At 42.1% G+C, this 21,622-nt stretch overlaps 1 protein-coding gene across 7 annotated transcripts in view; it reads right to left on the reverse strand.

Annotated features, from left to right (window-relative positions):
• TMEM108 (transmembrane protein 108) overlaps window positions 1-21,622 on the reverse strand; it is a 389,399-nt gene that overhangs the window by 270,275 nt on the left and 97,502 nt on the right. For all 7 annotated transcript variants that reach the window (XM_073333193.2, XM_073333196.1, XM_073333192.1 and 4 more), the window contains one exon: window positions 5,653-5,732. The gene's annotated coding sequence lies outside the window, so the exon portion shown is untranslated. The remainder of the gene's footprint in view (window positions 1-5,652; window positions 5,733-21,622) is intronic.

Consider the following 21,622-nt stretch of genomic DNA (forward strand, 5'->3'; position numbering starts at 1 on the left):
CAGTTCCAGGATAATAGAGAGACAGGGTGGGTGAGGAAATACCAAGCTTTAGCGTCACACAGTGTTCAGGTACTCGGAGTACCTTTTCCGGACCAGAAGAAGAGTTCTGTGTGGCTCGAAAGCTTTGTCTCTCTCACTAACGGAAGCTGGTCCAATAAAAGAGATTACCTCCACCTCTACCCCCACCCCCCTTGCGTTCTGTCCTTACATACATTACAGTACTGGATTCCTGGCAGAAAGCTAATTTGAAGGACCACAAAATGAAACTCAATGGGCCTGATTCTGCTCTCATACCAGTGAAATGCCATTGATTTCAAGTCAGTTATTCCTTTTACATCAGTGTAACTGAGAGGAGGCCTAAGGCCTGTTCTTCCCCTCATCCTCAACCTGCACCTGAGTTTCATTATTTAGATCTCCAGGAATGGGGAATAAACACTTTCCCCATTGCTCTTATTTTAATATGTAATCAGAGGGTATAGAGGAAATAACATACATTCTAGACCATTGGAATCTAGTGCTTTAAGCTGGGAAAGGAGCTGGATTTATTTCTTCATGCCACACCATCCAAAAATAGCATCTCTCCAAATCAGCAATTTAATGCTAAAAAACAATATTTACTTTCCATTCCCCCTCATGAATAATGGAGGACATCTGATTTCCTGTTCACACTGTCAGCACTAAGATAAACAGCAGCAGTTTACTAGCAAGTGTCTGTGTAGGGGGTATGGGGAGGGAATATTGTAAAAATAATGGTGCAACCCTTTCCCTCTTGCTATTGCAGTAGCTTTCAATGCATTGTTTTCACAGTTGTACTTTTACTAGTTAATTAACAAAGGGATGCATTTCTATTTCTGATGCACATACAGGGCCAAATCTTGCCCCAGCTGTTACTGTGTGGGGAGCAGGAATGTTGCAGGAATTCTGTAGAGACTTGCAGGTAAGATGTGCTGCATAATGCACTTTGTTGCTACTTCAACAGGAGCTGTTTGCATTCTTGGCTAGCATTTGCACCCGACCGTGGTAGGCACACCAGGTTACTCAGGCCGGACTGGATACACACCCTAGCTCTCAGACCTGGCCATTTCCACTTAGCTAGATGTCTCACCTCTCTAAAAATCAACCCAGTGTTAGGCAGAAGTCCACCCTACTACTTTCACCAGTGGAGAAGAGTCTCCTTAAACCCTCTTTCTCTTCAGCAGACCAGAGAGCAAGGGGAAGATCTGTTTCTCCTTATTTAGACTTCATGTAACTCTTAGCAGACTTCCATTCAGCTACCCTCTAGTTTATATGGTGTACATGGGAGGATCAGGTGCACAGTAAGTAATGTTTGTGGAAATACCATTCTTTTCAAATGCCTACTCAAAGAGGGGGAAAACTTGACTTAAGAAAAAATGTTTAACTTTATTTAACTTGTAGAATGATGTGAGCATCTTGAATGGAAAACCAGAGAAACGAAGAGTACCACCAAACGGTTTTGCCCCTTTTGCTGGCAAGGCCGATAAAACACCTTCATGACAGATTCTGTATTGCCAATCCCAAACATTCAAAAAAAATAATCATGAGATTTTAAAAGAATTAATAAATTTGGGGTCCATTTTTTCTATCTTCTGGGTTTTGAGTCTTTAGGATACAGTCAGGTCACGTTTTTCAGCTCTTCTCTGCAACCTCTTAGCCTGAGGTCTAGAAATGTATTATCTGCCACAGATCAACATGATTCCACAAGCTGGGCTTTTAAGAAAACACCAACTCTTGGTAAAAATAACAAAAGTTGGCAACATTGTAGATTACAATGTTAAAGATTCAAATCCATCCACACACATAGATAAATCAGGCAAAGATCCTCATCTCCAATGATATCAGAGATTCCTGGTCAAACTTGTTGCCACTGATCTGCTGGCTAGGAGGAAATGTCCTGGTCTCTAGGGCAGAGTAGTATTAATAAGCACTGTACTTTTCTTAGTTTAAATGAATCGGGGAAGACCCTGCACTGTTTCACACACATGTGCACAAAGAGGTAATGTACAAAATGTATCCCCCTTCCCAGGCTTTGCCTTTATTCTTAGCTGAACTAACAAAGCCTTGAGTCAGGACTGTACTTAACAAATACAAAAACCTTGACCTGAGCTCCTTCCTGAGTTGGCTTGTCCCAGGGCTTTTCTATGACAAATGTCCTGTCTCTCATGGGTGGTGGGTAACATAGGCTGGGGGACAATTTCACAAAGACAAGAAAAAAATTGAGTCAGATCAGTTGTGGAGAAAGAATGTAAACCGGAAAAAAGTGAATGAGAATTGGGAACTGTTTCAATACATTTTATTAGATGCTCAAAAAGTCACAATCCCACAATCGAAAAAGAAGGCCACACCGGATAGAAAACAATCTGGCTTATAGGCAAAGTGAAAACATCTATAAGAATGTTTTTAAAAATGGAAGAAAGGGGAAATTGATAGTAATGAATGTAAAGCTAGGAATTGTAACCAAAAAAAAGTGCAAAGGGAAACAATATAATGAGAAATGTATGGCTGCCAAGTTAAGGACAATGAGTTTTTTTCAGTATATTAGGAACAAAAGAAATCCTAACAATAGTATTGGTCCATTACTAGATGGAAATAGAATTCTCAATAATAATGCAAAGAAGTCAGAAGTGTTCAATCAATACCTCTGTTCTGTATTTGGGAAAAAGACATATAATATAATGACGAAATATTTTCCATTACAACAGTAACTCAGAAAGATGTTAAGCAGCAGCTACTAAAGCTAGCCATTTATATCAGCAGATCCAGATAATTTGCACCCAATAGTTTTTAAAAAGCTGGCTGAGGAGCCTTATTGATTTTAAAGAAGTCTTGGATCACTTGGGTAAAGTCCAGAGGACTGGAAGAAAGCTAATTTTCTGCCAATATTTTTTAAAAGGTACACATGATTACCCAGGTAATTATATGCCTGTCAGCCTAACATCTATCCCTGGCAAAAAATGGAAATAAAAATTACGAAATAAAAATTTGGCTGATACAGGTAACAATGTTGATGTGACATACTTAGACTTCTGTAAAGCATTTGACTTGGTAGGTACCACGTGATAGTTTCATTAAGAAACCAAAATGATACAAAATCAACATGGCACATATTAAACAGATTAAAAACTGGCTAGTTGATAGATCCCAAAATTTAACTAAATGGAAAATCATCACTGAGTGGGTGTGTTTCTAATAAAGGAATATCCAGTAGAGACCTCTGTATTTGGCACTGGTGAGATTGCTACTGGAATACTGTCTAGTTCTTGTGTCATCATTCAAGATGGATGTTGATAAATTTGGAGAGGGTTCAGAAAGCCACAAGAATGATTAAAAGATTGGAAAACCTGCCTTCTAGTTAAGGTGCTCAACTTGTTTAGCTTAACAAAGAAATGTTTAAGGGGTGACTTGATCACAGTCCATAAATCGTAGATGGGGAACAGAAATTTGGTAATAGAGGGCTCGTCAATCTAGCAGACAAGAGTTTAACAAGATCCAGTGGTTGGAATTGTGCTAGACAAATTCAAACTAAAAAATAAGGTGCACATTTTTGACAGTGAGGGTGATTCACCAAGAGAACAATTTACCATGGTAGATTCTCTCAGTAGAAATTTTTTGTTCAAAATTGAACGTTCTTCTAAAAATGCTCTAGTTCAAACAAGAATTAATTCAAGGAAACCCTATGGCCTGTCTTATATAAGAAGTCAGACTAGATTATCTCAATGGTCCCTCCCGGTTTTATAATCTATGAAAGTCTACATCCACTCACAATTAAAATCCAACTACCGTAAAAGGTCAGACATGGAAAGATACATGTAACTGAGTGGAATGTAGCTGGTTATTTCCACTTCAGCTAATACATTAATTCAAGACAGATCAAAAAAAAAGAAGCCAACAGCAGGCTTTGAAAGGGGCTACATCTGATATTATTTTAATTATTCTGCATTTTAAGTAACCCAATTTAACTAAGTAACCCAAGTAACTATCTGATATGAATTCATCAAACAAGCGCCTGCATTCTAAACTGTATCATGTGAAAATAGTCAGAACTGTCCTCATTGGAAATGCTTTTGACCTCCACATGGGAAAGCATGAAGACTGTATGATTCCCCATGGAAAAAAATTTGCAGAGTTGCTTTCTTAAAGCTGCATGGCTATACTGAGATGTCCAACTCCTGTGATGCCTGTAAGTATTTCATCCTTTAACTATTGTGGGAAATGATGTTTGCAAGACCCCATCAGAAGTATGGAAAATGTATACAGCTGACATTCACTGGGTCTGTCTGAAGCTTGAAATGCAACCCCTACCCCACAACCCTTACTTTAAATATTGAATCACAGTCTAACCCCAAGTTGCTCATGGGGCTGTGTGCTTTTGCTTTGCATAGGTATGACAACCAGCTCAGATAAAAGCTTTAAAAGGAGGGAGCTCCAAACAATACTTCTAAAGGAGTAAATAATAAGAGCAGAAAAGGAGAGAGGCAAATGAGGTGTGATTAATACCACCCAGTTCTACAAACACACACAGAAGATTTCCCAAACTTTTGTACCACTTGCATTGAAACATTTTGAAAGCACACATAATAGATCACTTGTCTTCATATTATACACACTTTAAAAGTTTTTATGTATTTTCATGCTTACATAGAAAACTTCCATCTCTTTTTTTCAAAGATAATTTAATCTGATAGTTTGTGAGATGTTTAGCTTTAGCTCACAAAATAGCAACTATTAGTTAAAACGCCCAAAGCAAATACAGCGAGATCTGTATTAAGCGACCACTCTAGGGAACAAAAATCGGTTGCCTGATGGAGATAATATTCCAAAAAAGGAGGAACAAAACTTTATTTAGTACACGAGAAGATACTCTGCAGCAGCAGCCTCCTGAGAAGTTTCCCTGTAGCTTACTCCAATTGGTGGTAGTATTAAGAGCGTTGAGCTAATGTACAAAATATAGAGCGGATAAAAATTACTGGTAGCATAAGCAGATTGTTCCACTACAATCAATCTAGTTGCTGTGCGTGCTTAACTCAGTTGACACTGATCCAGAGTTCAGTAGGTCTATTACTCCTTTTTAAAAACTTTTTAACTTTTTAAACTTCTTTCTTTAAACTGAATTTTTTTAATTAAAAAAATTAAACTCATGCAAAGGTATAATAAATCATTAGAGGCTTGACCATCCCATTATTTGCAGACATGTAACGCTTACTGAAGTGAACAGAGGCTGCATGAATGCAATTGGCTGGATACCTGATCGCAAGAAGAACTGAGACCATTAAAAAAACCCACTTGATTGAACCACTAAGATGGTTAAACTGAGTAACCATATTGCTCTATCTTTTGACCTTCCTCATCCTATCCCAATCCCTAACTGATTGCACCACATTTAAAGTGAGGCCATTATCCTGTAACTGGATCTGCTAGTGTGGGACCTTGCGCCCATTCAGAACCTCACTGAAGACAAGATATCTTACAAACGAAGGCCCCCTTGGGAGAGGGACCATATCTGTCTGTTCTATAAAAACCTAGCATACTTTTGGGTTCTGTAAAAAGAATAAAGTAATAAAAATACAATGAGAAAGATCTACTGTAGGTAAAGTCCCCACTAAAATAATCATACAGTAATAGGTGAGCACTTACCTGGACCTCACCAGAGGGCTCAAGTCATCTCCTCTGAAATGGAGGATACAAAATTGACCCAGCAGCTTTGACACCAGTTACTAAAGGAGAAAAAAGAATAAAATATCTCAAAGGCACTGAGTGATAACCATCCCAGGCACCTCCAATGTGAACATACAATTGCACCAACATTGCAAAGGTACAACAGAATCTGATCCCTGATCATTTGCTGAGAAGGGGAGGGAATCTGTTTTCATTTAGGAATGTGACTTTAAGACTTGTTACCATCTCTATTTGTTTGTTGTAGCAAAGTGTTAATCTGTCCCAGAGAGATTTGGAAAAAATATGCAGCTGCAGAGTAGGACATAAATGGGAAATTACAAAATGTTTCTTTATGCTCTTCTGAGTTTATCCCTTTCTTTTATGACCACTGCAGGAGTTAGAATTGGGGTTATATTTACATGTGTTTTGATTTGTTGTCTTTGCCTATAACTGTAGGTGCTGTTATAACCTCCATTATAAGTGGTATCTGAATTGGTTTCTAATATTATCTTTTCCAATTTAACATCATGTTATAATTTTTTTACAGTCACCTAGAGATCAGAAACCTACATTCCAAAGGCCATCAGCTCTGTGAACCTCAGAGCCACAGTGTTTGCTAGTAAATCATAGCTACAACCAAGCTGTCCCTAGTTTAAAGGTGAGCAGTTCCTATGTTCTTTCATAACTTTGTCTGACCATTGTAGCTCCCAGCTGCACATTCTGACCATAATCTAGATCTCTAAGATGCCTGATAAACAGGTGCAGAGGTCTATCAGGAAGGTGTGACACTGTCACTTGGCACAGATTACTGGCCTGTTTATGGCCTCAAACATATGTGGAATAACACAGCAGATAGGCAATATACAAAAACCTGTAGAACACTTCAACCTCCCTGGACACACAATAGCAGATTTAAAGGTAGCCATCCTGCAGCAAAAAACTTCAGGACCAGACTTCAAAGAGAAACTGCAGAGCTTCAGTTGATTTGCAAATTTCACACTATCAGCTCAGGATTAAACAAAGACTGAATGGCTAGCCAACTACAAAAGCAGTTTCTACTCCCTTGGTGTTCATACCTCTTCTGCTAGAAGAGGGCCTCATCCTCCCTGATTGAACTAACCTCGTTATCCCTAGCCTGATTCTTGCTTGCATATTTATACCTGCCTCTGGAAATTTCCACTACATGCAACCACCGAAGTGGGTATTCACCCACAAGCTTATGCTCCCTTACGTCTGTTAGTCTATAAGGTGCCACAGGACTCTTTGCAACTACAACAGATAGGGTTACCAGATGCCCTGATTTTTATAGTCCTGTTTTGGGGGGCTTTTTCTTATATAGGTACCTCTTACCCCCACACACACACTTCCTGTCCCGATTTTTTTACACTTGCTATCTGGTCATCCTAACAGCAGATCGACCTAGAATGTGTTTGGCGGAACCACCTGATCAACATCCTCTACAGCAAACAGGGAAAGATAAAGAATGAGATCTCAAAAATGGATACTCTCATAAAAAACCAACCTTCCACACAAACTTCCTCGTGGCTGGACTTTACTAAAACTAGACAAGCCATTTACAACACACACTTTGCTTCTCTACAAAAGAAAAAGGTCACTACACTTTCTAAACTACTACATGCCACAAGGGACCACAGCAATGGTTCCCTCAGCCCACCCAGCAATATTGTTAACCTATCCAACTATACCCTTAGGACAGCTGCTTCTGCTGGGCTATCTCGGGGCCTCTCCTTCTGCCCCTCCACCCCCACAAACATGATACAGTTCTGTGGTGACCTAGAATCCTATTTTCAACGTCTCCGACTCAAGGAATATTTCCAACACACCTCTGAACAACATACTAATCCACAGAGACCTCCCTACCAACACTACAAAAAGAAGGATTCTAGGTGGACTCCTCCTGAAGGTCAAGACAGCAGACTGGACTTCTACATAGAGTGCTTCCGCCGACGTGCACAGGCTGAAATTGTGGAAAAGCAGCATCACTTGCCCCACAACCTCAGCTGTGCAGAACACAATGCCATCCACAGCCTCAGAAACAACTCTGACAACATAATCAAAAAGGCTGACAAAGGAGGTGCTGTTGTCATCATGGATAGGTCGGAATATGAACCAGAGGCTGCTTGGCAGCTCTCCAACACCTCTTTCTACAAGCCATTACCCTCTGATCCCACTGAGAGTTACCAAAAGAAACTACAGCACTTGCTCAAGAAACTCCCTGAAAAAGCACAAGATCAAATCCGCACAGACACACCCCTGGAACCCCGACCTGGGGTATTCTATCTACTACCCAAGATCCATAAACCTGGAAATCCTGGGCGCCCCATCATCTCAGGCATTGGCACCCTGACAGCAGGATTGTCTGGCTATGTAGACTCCCTCCTCAGGTCCTACGCTACCAGTGCTCCCAGCTACCTTCGAGACACCACTGACTTTCTGAGGAAACTACAATCCATCAGTGATCTTCCTGATAACACCATCCTGGCCACTATGGATGTAGAAGCCCTCTACACCAACAGTCCACACAAAGATGGACTACAAGCCATCAAGAACACTATCCCCGATAATGTCATGGCTAACCTGGTGGCTGAAATTTGACTTTGTCCTTACCCATAACTATTTTACATTTGGGGACAATGTATACCTTCAAATCAGCAGCACTGCTATGGGTACCCGCATGGCCCACAGTATACCAACATTTTTATGGCTGACTTAGAACAATGCTTCCTCAGCTCTCGTCCCCTAACGCCCCTACTCTACTTGCGCTATATTGATGACATCTTCATCATTTGGACCCATGGAAAAGAAGCCCTTGAGGAATTCCACCATGATTTCAACAATTTCCATCCCACCATCAACCTCAGCCTGGTCTAGTCCACACAAGAGATCCACTTCCTGGACACTACAGTGGTAATAAACAATGCTCACATAAACACCGCCCTATACCGGAAACCTACTGACTGCTATTGCTACCTACATGCCTCCAGCTTTCACTCTGACCACACCACACAATCCACTGTCTACAGCCAAGCTCTGCAATACAACCGCATTTGCTCCAACCCCTCAGACAGAGACAAACACCTGCAAGAGCTCTATCAAGCATTCTTACAACTACAATACCCACCTGCGGAAGTGAAGAAACAGATTCATAGAGCCAGAAGAGTTCCCAGAAGTCACCTACTACAGGACAGGCCTAACACAGAAAATAACAGAACGCCACTAGCCTTCACCTTCAGTCCCCAACTAAAACCCCTCCAATGCATTATTAAGGATCTACAACCTATCCTGAAGGATGACCCAACACTCTCTCAAATCTTGGGAGACAGGCCAGTCCTTGCCTACAGACAGCCCCCCCCAACCTGAAGCAAATACTCACCAGCAGCCACATACCACACAACAGAACCACTAACCCAGGAACCTATCCTTGCAACAAAGCCCGTTGCCAACTGTGCCCACATATCTATTCAGGGGACACTATCACAGGGCCTAATAACATCAGCCACACGTTCAGAGGCTCGTTCATCTGCACATCTACCAATGTGATATATGCCATCATGTGCCAGCAATGCCCCTCTGCCATGTACATTGGTCAAACTGGACAGTCTCTACATAAAAGAATAAATGGACACAAATCAGATGTCAAGAATTATAACATTCATAAACCAGTCGAACACTTCATGTCTGTAATTGTGTGACTAGAGAGATTGAAAGTTGCGATATTACAACAAAAAAACTTCAAAACCAGACTCCAGAGAGAGACTGTTGAATTGGAATTCATTTGCAAATTGGATACAATCAACTTAAGTTACCTTGCATAATGACTTAGCCACTCCCAGTCTCTATTCAAGCCTATTTCCCCTTGTTTTTTCCTACACCCCCCCCCCCCCGACATTCTTGTTAAACCCTGGATTTGTGCTGGAAATGGCCCACCTTGATGATCATACACATTGTAAGGAGAGTGATCACTTTAGATAAGCTATTACCAGCAGGAGAGTAGGGTGGGGGGAGAACACTTTGTAGTGGTAAACACCCATTTTTTTCATGCTTTGTGTGTATAAAAATCTTCTATACTTTCCACAGTATGCATCCGATGAAGTGAGCTGTAGCTCACGAAAGCTTATGCTCAAATAACTTGGTTAGTCTCTAATGTGCCACAAGTACTCCTTTTCTTTTTGCGAATACAGACTAACACAGCTGTTACTCTGAATCCTTTTTCTTTTTGGTTTTGTACAGCATTTGCTCCCTGGACATCTGTTGTAATATTTTTGTAAAATTGCCATATTTTAAATGTATATTATATATTTGAATTGTGTTAACTCCAATGTCCATGTCACAAGGAATTTTCCTTTAAGGTGATGCTATCACTCAGTTAAAGGACTTTGCTAGTTTATTTGTTAAAAAGAAAAAAGTTGAATACACACCACATGTATTAAAATCAGAGGGAGCACTTCATATACTCTACTCTAGAGCACATTATTAATTTTGAAACTATTCATATAGTCACTTCTATCCTTATAATACAACTTCTTTCCAAATCCAGCACTATTAGGTTTCAACCTTTTATATTTAATCCATACGCTCTGTAATTATAAAGAAATGAATATTTTATTTCCTATTTTATGATAACCCCAGGCTGTTTAATTTTAGAACATGAACCATATTTTAAGTAATGCATTAAAATGTAATATATCAACTAAAATGACTTGGCTTTCTAAATAAATGGATACACAGAGTTTGATCCTTAAGGCACTTTCTTCAGGGACTGTGCTTCCACATAGTTCCCAATTACTGTTGTCCCCGAACAATGGGGGATTCACACTGCAGAGCTGTTCACCACATAAGATAATCCAAGCTGTGTCAATACTACATTATAATGGGGAAAACCAAGGGGGACAGTCACACAGAGTAGCTCCCCCTCACAAGCCCTGCCCTTTCCTGTCCTGTCTCACCTGCCCATACCCAACATGTACCATGGCAGGGGCTCCTACACAGTCTGGGATAGCAAAGACAATGTCATAGAGTTGGTGCTTCCATCCCTTTCCATGCTTCCAACCCACATCTGTCCTGCATGGATTCTCTCCACCCATAGACTTGAACAGGGGAATTGGACCCTGATCATCAAGATCTTGATCCAAAGCCCACTGAAGTCAATGGGAAAACTCACATTGACTTCACGGGGCTTTGAATCAGGCTCCTATTCGTATAGCCACTATGTGGAAACCAGGTAACAAGACCCTGTAAGGATAACTAAATACTAACAAAAGCACAAGCTCACAAGCTGGTCTTGAAAAATCTCAAATATTGTGATAAAGCAAACTAGCTATCCTATTCTACAGCAATGGTCCAATACCACTCTTGCAGTATTACTACTGATGTGTTTTGGATCATTACAGCCATTTTTTTTATACGTGAACTTAGCTTGTGTGCCTGCTGAGATCACAGTTTGAGATGGTGCAGCTTCCAGGAAAAGAAAAACCAAAGACACAGCAGAGGACAACTCTGTGATCTTATGTCTAGTGACTTGTATGTTATGTTCTTTTCATCATTTTAGTCATTCATTTTCCAAATGTATAGGAAATGCCTGTCCTGGTCTTTAGACACTGTACAGTTAATTAAAATGCAAGCAGACACTTGATAGGTCAGAAATCCTTCAGTGCACCCATACAAACTTCATTCCTCTCCATTTTGTAACTTTTCAACCTCACTCACTGAAAAACGTGGGACATGTCATACAGCATGCCCTAAAGGTCAGTAGATCCTGGCTTCCTTTGGCAAATCCACACAAAAGATTCAAGAGCTTTTTTTCCTGGTCTCAGATAAAGGCAGTAAGCTGATATGTTCCCAAAACAAGCCCCTTAAGAAGAACAGCATTAGGCCTAATCATGTGGATTACTACATCGCTAGTCATTAACAATCCCTCTGCAGATAACAATAAGCAGTGATAGGTCTCAAGTGATGTTAATGTTCTTGTGGTGAGATTACAGTAGAACCTCAGAGTTATGAACTGACCAGTCAACCACACACCCCATTTGGAACCGGAAGTACACAGCCAGGCAGCAGCAGAAACAGGGAGGGGAAAAAAGCAAATACAGTACAGTACTGTGTTAAATGTAAACTCCTAAAACAATAAAGGGAAAGCAGCATTTTTCTTCTGCATAATAAAGTTGCAAACCTGTATTAAGTCAATGTTAAGTTGTAAACTTTGAAAAGAATAACCATAACATTTTGTTCAGAGTTATGAACGTTTCAAAGTTATGAACAACCTTCATTCCTGAGGTGTTCGTAATTGTACTAATTTAAAAACTGGAATTTCATGAACCTGTTCTCTCCCACAACCAAAGGAATTAGAGATACCAATGCCACACTTTGATCTTCATTTGCTTTGATGTAACATTTGCTGAAATCAAAGGAAACTGCCCTCATGCAAATGAGGGCAGAACTGGCCCCTGAGATGAAGTAGTATTAGATTTGACATAGAAACCTGTGATTGGCTACAGGGAACAGAATGCTGAAGGCCATGCCATTTATTTTTAGGGGACCAAGAATAAAAAGAGGATGTGCATTTATTAAGAGTTTTCCATTAAGAACTCAAATCTCAGATGTCAAGGTCACTGCATTTAGTAAAAATCAATACTCTAGCCCACACATTGCAATGATTCACACCCCATGTGTCACCGAGCGTGCGTCGGATGCAAGTCAAGATCAAGATTCATCTTGGTCATGGATAGAAAAGTTAACAGCTAAGGATGCTGTTGTTTCCCAAAAAACTAGTTACCTCAGTGCACCACTGATGCAGATGAGTTAACACTAGTTTCTCTGGTTATTGTTTATTATCTAGTGACCTTAAACTGCAATAATTAGCCAAGGCAAAAACTCACCAGGCTCCTGAGTCGGGGAGAGGCTTTCATAATATTATGGAAACTGGGGATACAGCCATCTCTCAGTTTGAAGCAGTCTGAAAACTGTAGGAAAAAATGCTCCATATTCTCTAATTGAGTTTCATATAGTTGCATAATTGGTGGGATAACTTACATGACTGGAGTACTGTCATGGATGGATATAAACTGTTCAGGAAGGACAGGCAGGGCAGAAAAGGTGGGGGAGCTGCATTGTATGTAAGAGAGCAGTATGACTGCTCAGAGCTGCAGAAAAACCTGAGTCTCTGGATTAAGTTCAGAAGTGTGAGCAACAAGGGTGATGTCACGATGGGAGTCTGCTATAGACCAGGGGGATGAGGTGGACGAGGCTTTCTTCAGGCAACTAACAGAAGTTACTAGATCACAGGCACTGGTTCTCATGCGGGACTTCAATCATCCCAATATCTGCTGGAGAGCAATACAGCGGTGCACAGACAATCCAGGAAGTTTTTGGAAAGTGTAGGGGACAATTTCCTGGTGCAAGTGCTGGAGGAACCAACTTGGGGCAGAGCTCTTCTTGACCTGCTGCTCACAAACAGGGAAAAATTAGTAGGGGAAGCGAAAGTGGATGGGATCCTCATACAAGGAAGAAAGAAGAGCAGCAGAATACGGACCCTGGACTTCAGAAAAGCAGACTTTGACTCTCTCAGGGAACAGATGGGCAGGATCCCCTGGGAGAATAACATGAGGGGGAAAGGAGTCCAGGAGAGCTGGCTGTATTTTAAAGAATCCTTATTGAGGTTGCAGGAACAAACCATCCTGATGTATAGAAAGAATAGTAAATATGGCAGGCGACCAGCTTGGCTTAACAGTGAAATCCTTGCTAATCTTAAACACAAAAAAGAAGCTTACAAATGACCAGGGAGGAGTATAAAAATATTGCTCAGGCATGCAGGAGTGAAATCAGGAAGGCCAAATCACACTTGGAGTTGCAGCTAGCCAGGGATGGTAAGAGGAACAAGAAGGGTTTCTACAGGTATGTTAGCAACAAGAAGAAGGTCAAGGAAAATGTGGGCCACTTACTGAATGGGGGAGGCAACCTACTAACAGAGGATGTGGAAAAAAACTAATGTATTCAATGCTTTTTATGCCTCAGGCTTCAAGAATAAGGTCAGCTCCCAGACTGCTGCACTGGGCAGCACAGTATGGGGAGGTGACCAGCCTTCCGTGGAGAAAGAAGTGGTTCAGGACTATTTAGAAAAGCTGGACGAGCACAAGACCATGGGGCTGGATGCGCTGCATCCGAGGGTGCTAAAGGAGTTGGCGGATGTGATTGCAGAGCCATTGCCAATTATCTTTGAAAACTCATGGCAATCAGGGGAAGTCCCGGATGACTGGAAAAAGGCTAATGTAGTGCCCATCTTTAAAAAAGGGAAGAAAGAGGATCGGGAGAACTACAGGCCAGTCAGCCTCACCTCAGTCCATGGAAAAATCATGGAGCAGGTCCTCAAGGAATCAATTTTGAAGCGCTTAGAGTTGAGGAAAGTGATCAGGAACAGTCAGCATGGATTCACCAAAAGCAAGTCATGCCTGACTAACCTAATTGCCTTCTATGACAAGATAACTGGCTCTGTGGATGAGGGGAAAGCAGTGGACATGTTATTCCTTGACTTTAGCAAAGCTTTTGATACAGGCTCCCACAGTATTCTTGCCAGCAAGTTAAAGAAGTATGGGCTGAATGAATGGACTATAAGGAGGTGAGACAGTGCAAGGCCAGATGGCTATAGAAAAGTAGTGGGAGATAGATATATTAACTCTAGGCTAAACAAATCCCTGGTACCAGGATAAGTTAAATGGCAGCTGCTTCAGGTCAATTAAGACACCTGGGGCCAATTAAGAACTTTCCAGAAGGCAGGGAGAATGCTAGGTTGATTGGGACACCTGAAGCCAATCAGGGGCTGGCTGAAACTAGTTAAAAGCCTCCCAGTCAGTCAGGTGGTGTGGATGTCAGGAGCTGTGGGAGGAAGTTGTGCTGTTGGAGAGACTGAGCAGTACACACCATATCAGGCACAAGGAAGGAGGCCTTGAGGTAAGGGTGAAGCAGAGCTTGAGGAAGTGGGGGCTGCTGTGGGGAAGTAGCCCAGGGAATTGTACGTGTCATGTTTCTAAAAGGTCAGCTACCACAGCTGATACTATTGGGGGCCCTGGGCTGGAGCCCAGAGTAGTGGGTGGGCCCAGGCTCCCCCCTTTGCTCCCCCTTCCCCCGATTAATCACTGAGACTGGGAGACGACAGAGACTATACAAGGGAGGATAGCTTCTCCTCACCTCCCTTGCTGGCTTATGATGAAAATGGCTCACTAGACTGTGACCCTTGTCTCTAGACAGAAAAGGATTATGTGGAGGGTCACAATGAGCCTCTGAGGCTAGTGAAATCTGCCAGGAAACGCAGGACCAATGGAGACAAGGACAGAGCTTTGTCACAGTGGATAGAAAGCTGGCTAGATCGTCAGGCTCAAGGGGTAGTGATCAATGGCTCCATGTCTAGTTGGCAGCTGGTATCAAGTGGAGTGCCCCAAGGGCTGGTCCTGGGGCCGGTTTTGTTCTGTATCTTCATTAACGATCTGGAGGATGGTGTGGATTGCACCCTCAGCAAGTTTGCAGATGACACTAAACTGAGAGGAGTGGTAGATACGCTGGAGGGTAGGGATAGGATACAGAGGGCCCTAGACAAATTAGAGGATTGGGCCAAAAGAAATCTGATGAGGTTCAACAAGGACAAGTGCAGAGTGCTGTACTTAGGACAGAAGAATTCCATGCACTGCTACAAACTAGGGATCGAGCGGCAAAGCAGCAGTTCTGCAGAAAAGGACCTCCGGGGTAGAGTGGACGAGAAGGTGGATATGAGTCAACAGTGTGCTCTTGTTGCCAAGAAGGCTAACGGCATTTTGGGCTGTATAAGTAGAAGCTTTGCCAGCAGATCGCGGGACATGATCATTCCCCTATATTCGGCAGTGCTGAGGCCTCATCTGGAGTACTGTGTCCAGTTTTGGGCCCCACACTACAAAAAAGTTGTGGAAAAATTGGAAAGAGTCCAGCAAAGGGCAGCAAAAATGATTAGGGGACTGGAGCACATGACTTATGAGGAGAAGCTGAGAGAACTGGGATTGTTTAGATGGCAGAAGAGAAGAACGAGGGGGGATTTGATAGCTGCTTTCAACTACCTGAAAGGGGGTTGCAAAGAGGATGGATCTAGACTGTTCTCAGTGGTACCAGATGACAGAACAAGGAGTAATGTTCTCAAGTTGCAGTGGGGGAAGTTTAGGTTGGATATTAGGAAAAACTTTTTCACTAGGAGGTGGTGAAGCACTGGAATGGGTTACCTAGGGAGGTGTGGAATCTCTTTCCTTAGAGGTTTTTAAGGTCAGTCTTGACAAAGCCCTGGCTGGGATGATTTAGTTGGGGATTGGTCCTGCTTTGAGCAGGGGGTTGGATTAGATGACCTCCTGAGGTTTCTTCCAACCCTGATATTCTATGATAATCATATCTGCTAGTTGCACATGCACAAGCTCCACTCATCTACTTGTAAAATGGATTCTTGCCCTTGTGGCTGATTTAAAGCCAATGGAGTGAATGCCTTTGCTCTTTATTGAGCAGGATCTTTAATGCCTCTCCCAAAGAGGTCAAACTCTGGCAATTCTGAAGCCTCGTCCAGCTCAAAAACAAAACAAAAAAACATGGACAAACAGAAAGCAGTAAATAAGCTGACAATTAATGCACAATCTCTGGTCTTCAACTTCTGCAACATTCTTTGAGGAAAATAACAGCATCCTGAATGGATGTTTGACCTGTGACAGGAGTGCAGCTTTGGGCCTATGAGTTACTGATTAGTTGAGAAAAAGAATTCTGGTTACCTAGATGTAAGAGGGCAGTTGGGTTCATTATCTCTGTTTTTCCATTATTTTAATTAATGATTATTACAGTAGCCTCCAGCTGAAAATTTCATCTCAGTAACATTTCCTTTTACTTGTGGCACCTTAGAGACTAACAAATTTAGTTGAGCATAAGCTTTTGTGAGCTACAGCTCACTTCATCGGATGCATGCAGTGGAAAATACAGAGGGGAGATTTTATATACACAGAGAACATCAAACAATGGGTGTTACCATACACACTGTAACAAGAGTGATCATTTAAGGTGAGCTATTACCAGCAGGAGAAAAAAAAGATAGTTTGTAGTGATAATCAAGGTGGGCCATTTCCAGTAGTTGACAAGAACATGTGAGGAACAGTGGGGGGAGGGGAATAAACATGGGGAAATAGTTTTACTTTGTGTAATGACACATCCACTCCCAGACTGTTTTTTTCTCTCCTGCTAGCAATAGCTGACCTTACCTGATCACTCTCGTTACAGTGTGTATGGTAACACCCATTGTTTCATGTTCTCTGTGTATATAAAATCTCCCCCCTGTATTTTCCACTGCATGCATCCAATGAAGTGAGCTGTAGCTCACGAAAGCTTATGCTCCAATAAATTTGTTAGTCTCTAAGGTGCCACAAGTCCTCCTGTTCTTTTCGTGGATACAGACTAACCCGGCTGCTACTCTGAAACATTTCATTTTGCAATATCACTACAGTGGTGCAACAAACCTGGGGCAAATGTGGGTGCAGGTGAAGAGGGAATCTGTGTATGTAATGTAGTACCACCAGTGACAGGAAAACCCCCTTCCATCTCTGTGGAGAGCATCTACGCTACAGCAGTGTAGCTGCAGTGCTTCAGATGTGCTGCTGTAGCGCTTGTGTAGACATAGCCTAGGTCTCACTGTTCTTTTATGCAGTATAACAACTAACTCCATTTCATTATGGATATTTTTAAATGGCTTTCTAAAACTGCCTGCTTCTTGAGTATTTTCCCAGAATGGCTGCTGGCTATACAGCCCATTTCAGTAAGTTACTTTGTTTCATTGTGTTGTGCTGAGATGTTTCTGAATTGTTTGAACATTTATATTTGGAAGATACAGGGCACAGGGTGCAATGATTCAGCTCCTGGAAAAACAAAAAACCTGGTTTCAAAAGCAAGGTCCTTATTCTGTTGGGTGCCCTTCATGCATGAAAATAAACAATTCCCAGAGAGGTTCAGGCTCTTTTCTGTCTGGTTTCAAATCCACTTCTCACTGTGGCAGATGGCAAGTGATTCAAAGGTCCGTACCATGGTTGTGTTGTGTCTTCTACAGATAATTATGTGCATTATAGTTTTAAAATATTCTCTATACCTACTGTACAGTTGTCCTCTAAAAGAACAGATCCATCATCAGAATAACACTTAAGAAGGACAAGTATAAGCAAGTGTGGAGGACATGAGGAATTTCTGGACTATTTGTGTGTGTGTGTGTGACTCAGTTTTCCCACTCACTTGCGTTTTGTTACCCACTTGGTATGAAGGGGTTAATCTCTTTCCCAAGACAAGAGAATAAGTGATGAAGTGACTGGGAGTGAGTCGCACAGACATGTCTGGGTTCGTATGAATGGACTATCAAAATTGTCATAGTATGCCCTAGTACTGCCAACCTCAAGAGATCAAAAATCATGGCTGAGACCCTCCAACAATCATGAGACTGGCTCCCAAAATCATGAGGGTTTTTTTTAAATCATGTTTTTCATGTCTTGACTCTTTAAATTCCCCTCTGTTCCTTTGCCTGTGTGAAAGACAGATGGAGACAAAGGGAGAACTTTTGTTTAAAGAGTCCTTAACGCACACAAAAATGCACACCTCTCCCTGGCTGCTCAGATGGAGACTACTTACCATCTCCTCACAGCTAAGATAAATGGATGGCAGTTCCCCTCCTATTTGACCCACTTCTCTGGTTCCTGCTGCCCTGGGACTTCTCTACCTCAGACCTATTAGAGCCACTCGCTTCCACCCCAACCTCCCCCAGGCTTCTCCTCTGCATGGGTCCAAGCCAGCACAACTTCCCAAACTCCTCCCTCCCTGGCATCAGGACCCTCTGATCCTCAGCATTGCACAGAGCTCTGTCCAGATTCCAAGCCCTGAAAAAAAAATCACAGGATCAGAGGAGCTTTTCCATACCATCATGCCAATTCCTCCTGCAGGTGCCAAAATCCCATGACTCACAATCAGTTTGTGAGAGTTGGCAACACTGCCTTCCCCCGGCTGATCAGAAGGGATGCCCCTTACCCACCACTCCCCCAGGCTTGAGAAGCTGCCATTTCATGCCCTCAATATCCCACCCCCATCACTATCCTCTGCACCCTCAGCCTGCCTTCCTGCCCCCTCAAACTTACTATACCACATTACACTGCAACCCCTAAATCTGCCTCCTGCTCTCCCCATTCACTTCCTTGCTGGCTTCAGTCTTACTGACAGTAATAGAAGATGGTGGCCATTTCCAATAAGGGAAAATCTGTGGGGTGGCAGCTTTTCATCCTGTTTCCGGGAGCACCCGGAAAAGCACCCCCCAAAATCTCTGGAGTTACGATAAAAATGGCAAGACTTTGCTATAATGAGCTCCATGAGAGTAAGTCTCAGAGAGAGCAAGCAAGGTATAAACATAAAACCCTTCAAAACGTGTACAGTGCAGTCATTAATTGGAATGGCAGATAGGGGGGAGTGTTGATGCTTCAATTTGAGTTAGTCTATGCGAAGGCCAGGAGAAACTCCACAAGCACAGCAGCAAGAGTGTCCACATTGGTGCACAGTGGCATCTGCCCGAACCTGAAAAATTTTCTTCAGAGGGAGGATGGCAGTTTGGTTTCCATGCTGACTCACTCCTGAAGCTCGTAATTAGAAAGACCTGAACTGTGTGCTAAACTTATGGTATGGATAAATACCACTTAACTACATCCTTATCTTGTTGTCAGGAACATAGTCCTGAGAACATGCATCCTCAAAACAGTGTACTGAAGTCTCGTAGGATGATTTTCTTAAAGGAATCACCCCTGTAAAATCAGGATGGTAGATACCTTACAGGGTAATTAGATTCAAAACACAGAGAATCCCTCTAGGCAAAACCTTAAGTTACAAAAAAAGACACACAGACAGAAATAGTCATTCTATTCAGCACAATTATTTTCTCAGCCATTTAAAGAAACCATAATCTAACGCATACCTCGCTAGATTATTTACTAAAAGTTCTAAGACTCCATTCCTGGTCTATCCCCGGCAAGAGCAGCATATAGACAGACACAGACCCTTTGTTTCTCTGCCTCCTCCCAGCTTTTGAAAGTATCTTGTCTCCTCATTGGTTATTTTGGTCAGGTGCCAGCGAGGTTACCTTTAGCTTCTTAACCCTTTACAGGTGAGAGGATTTTTCCTCTGGCCAGGAGGGATTTTAAAGGGGTTTACCCTTCCCTTTATATTTATGACAAATTACATTACAATGTGTCTCTTCCTTGGGTATTTGTTAATATGCAAGCCAACATTGCATTAGCATACAGCATGCTGCCTTAATCCAATTGCATCAATCAAATCTTGTGTGATAACTCTGTTCATAAAAGAATTACATTCCTTACAAAAAATTTTACAATTTTCAACTATTCCCCCCCAGCTCCTAAGCCTTGTGTCAAACCTTAAACTAAGGATGGGATTGCTATGGCAGCCACTAATCTGTTTAAAAAACAAACATACAAAAACCCAAACAACCCACACTTACTTGGCAGCCCAGGCCACAAACACTGGTTTCAGGCAAAAGACATGCAGTTAGCGAAAGATGCCAATTGCTCTAGAGACATCCATGCTTTCAAATGGTGTGAAAGAGGGGGCAATACCAAATTCAGTCCTTGATTAAAGACAAACTGTGATCCCAAACTCCTCACAGGTGCTCATTGGGCATATTCTGTGCACCTACATTTCCAAAAATGCATTTCCAGCATTAAAAAAACAAACACTTTCTGAATGTTGCTGTTTCAAGCTTTGTTTGCTAGCCTTTGATCTCCATCTGTCTGCTAGCCTTTAATTTATCATGACATTGTGGCTGAGCAAAGGCACAGCATTAGAAAACAGTTTCTTGACCCATAAGCAAGACACTATAGAATTGTCAAGATCAGCCCGTGTGCATTTTCAATCTGCAGTGGTAGTAATAGACTGACAGAGAGGTCCCTTGGAAAACAACTCTCCCCTCAGACCTGACAAACTCACTACACCAAACACGTCTTGCAAGATATTTATCCAAAAAGAGTAATATGTAAGGTATTAACCGCAAGCTTGTAGCTTGTCAAGACTCAATCATTGTGAGATGTATGTACAGGTAATATTTAAGGAATAATGTAACTATATTGAAAGTTTGTTTTATGGTCTTGAAGTAAAAGTTGGTCACCAAGGAATGATATGTCTCTGTGACGGCCCATGCAAGCAGGAGAGAATTGTCACCCTTCCCTGGCTAGCCAGTGATGTAACACAAGGCTCAATTGTCTAGCCTTGCTCCATCCCAAGACTTTCAATGAAAAACCATCAGAGACAACTGCAAACAATCTAAACCACTTGGAGGTATAAAAAAGGAGTATTACAACACACAGGGGATCACCCTGTCTACGGATAGAGACAAAAGACTGGAGAGAGGCACACTATATCCATTCTCTGAGGAAACATCTTGTGGAGTAGGGAGGTGTGACACTCTGTTCCTTGGGGAAACTCCCGGCACTCCCATGTTCATCCTTAAAAACAATTGTGTGGTATCCAGTGCAAAGTTTGTCATGTCGGGTGTCTTTGGAAGGCTTATGATGTACTGAGTATTGTTGTTATAGTAATGTTATAGGTTGTAATTTCATGTATATGGTTATGGGGCTGAAAATGTGTCCCCATGGTTTAAAACAAGCACAGGCAAAACTCTCCAGGAACAGAGGGGCAGTTCACACCTCATCAGGGCACGTATGGGACAAACCCAGCCTAGCCTCACAGGAACAAAGGACACTGACCTAGGCAGCAACAAAGGATCTGTTGGAGTCTCGAGTGAGTCACCCCCCTTCCTTTGGTCAGTTTGGGACTCTGATGGAGTAATGCTCACCTGACTCTGAACAGGGGGGAGGCAAAGCCAAGAGGGAAGAAAGAACATGATAAAAGG

This window comes from Lepidochelys kempii, chromosome 2 (genome assembly GCF_965140285.1).
Source record: "Lepidochelys kempii isolate rLepKem1 chromosome 2, rLepKem1.hap1, whole genome shotgun sequence".
Classification (NCBI taxonomy): domain Eukaryota; kingdom Metazoa; phylum Chordata; order Testudines; family Cheloniidae; genus Lepidochelys; species Lepidochelys kempii.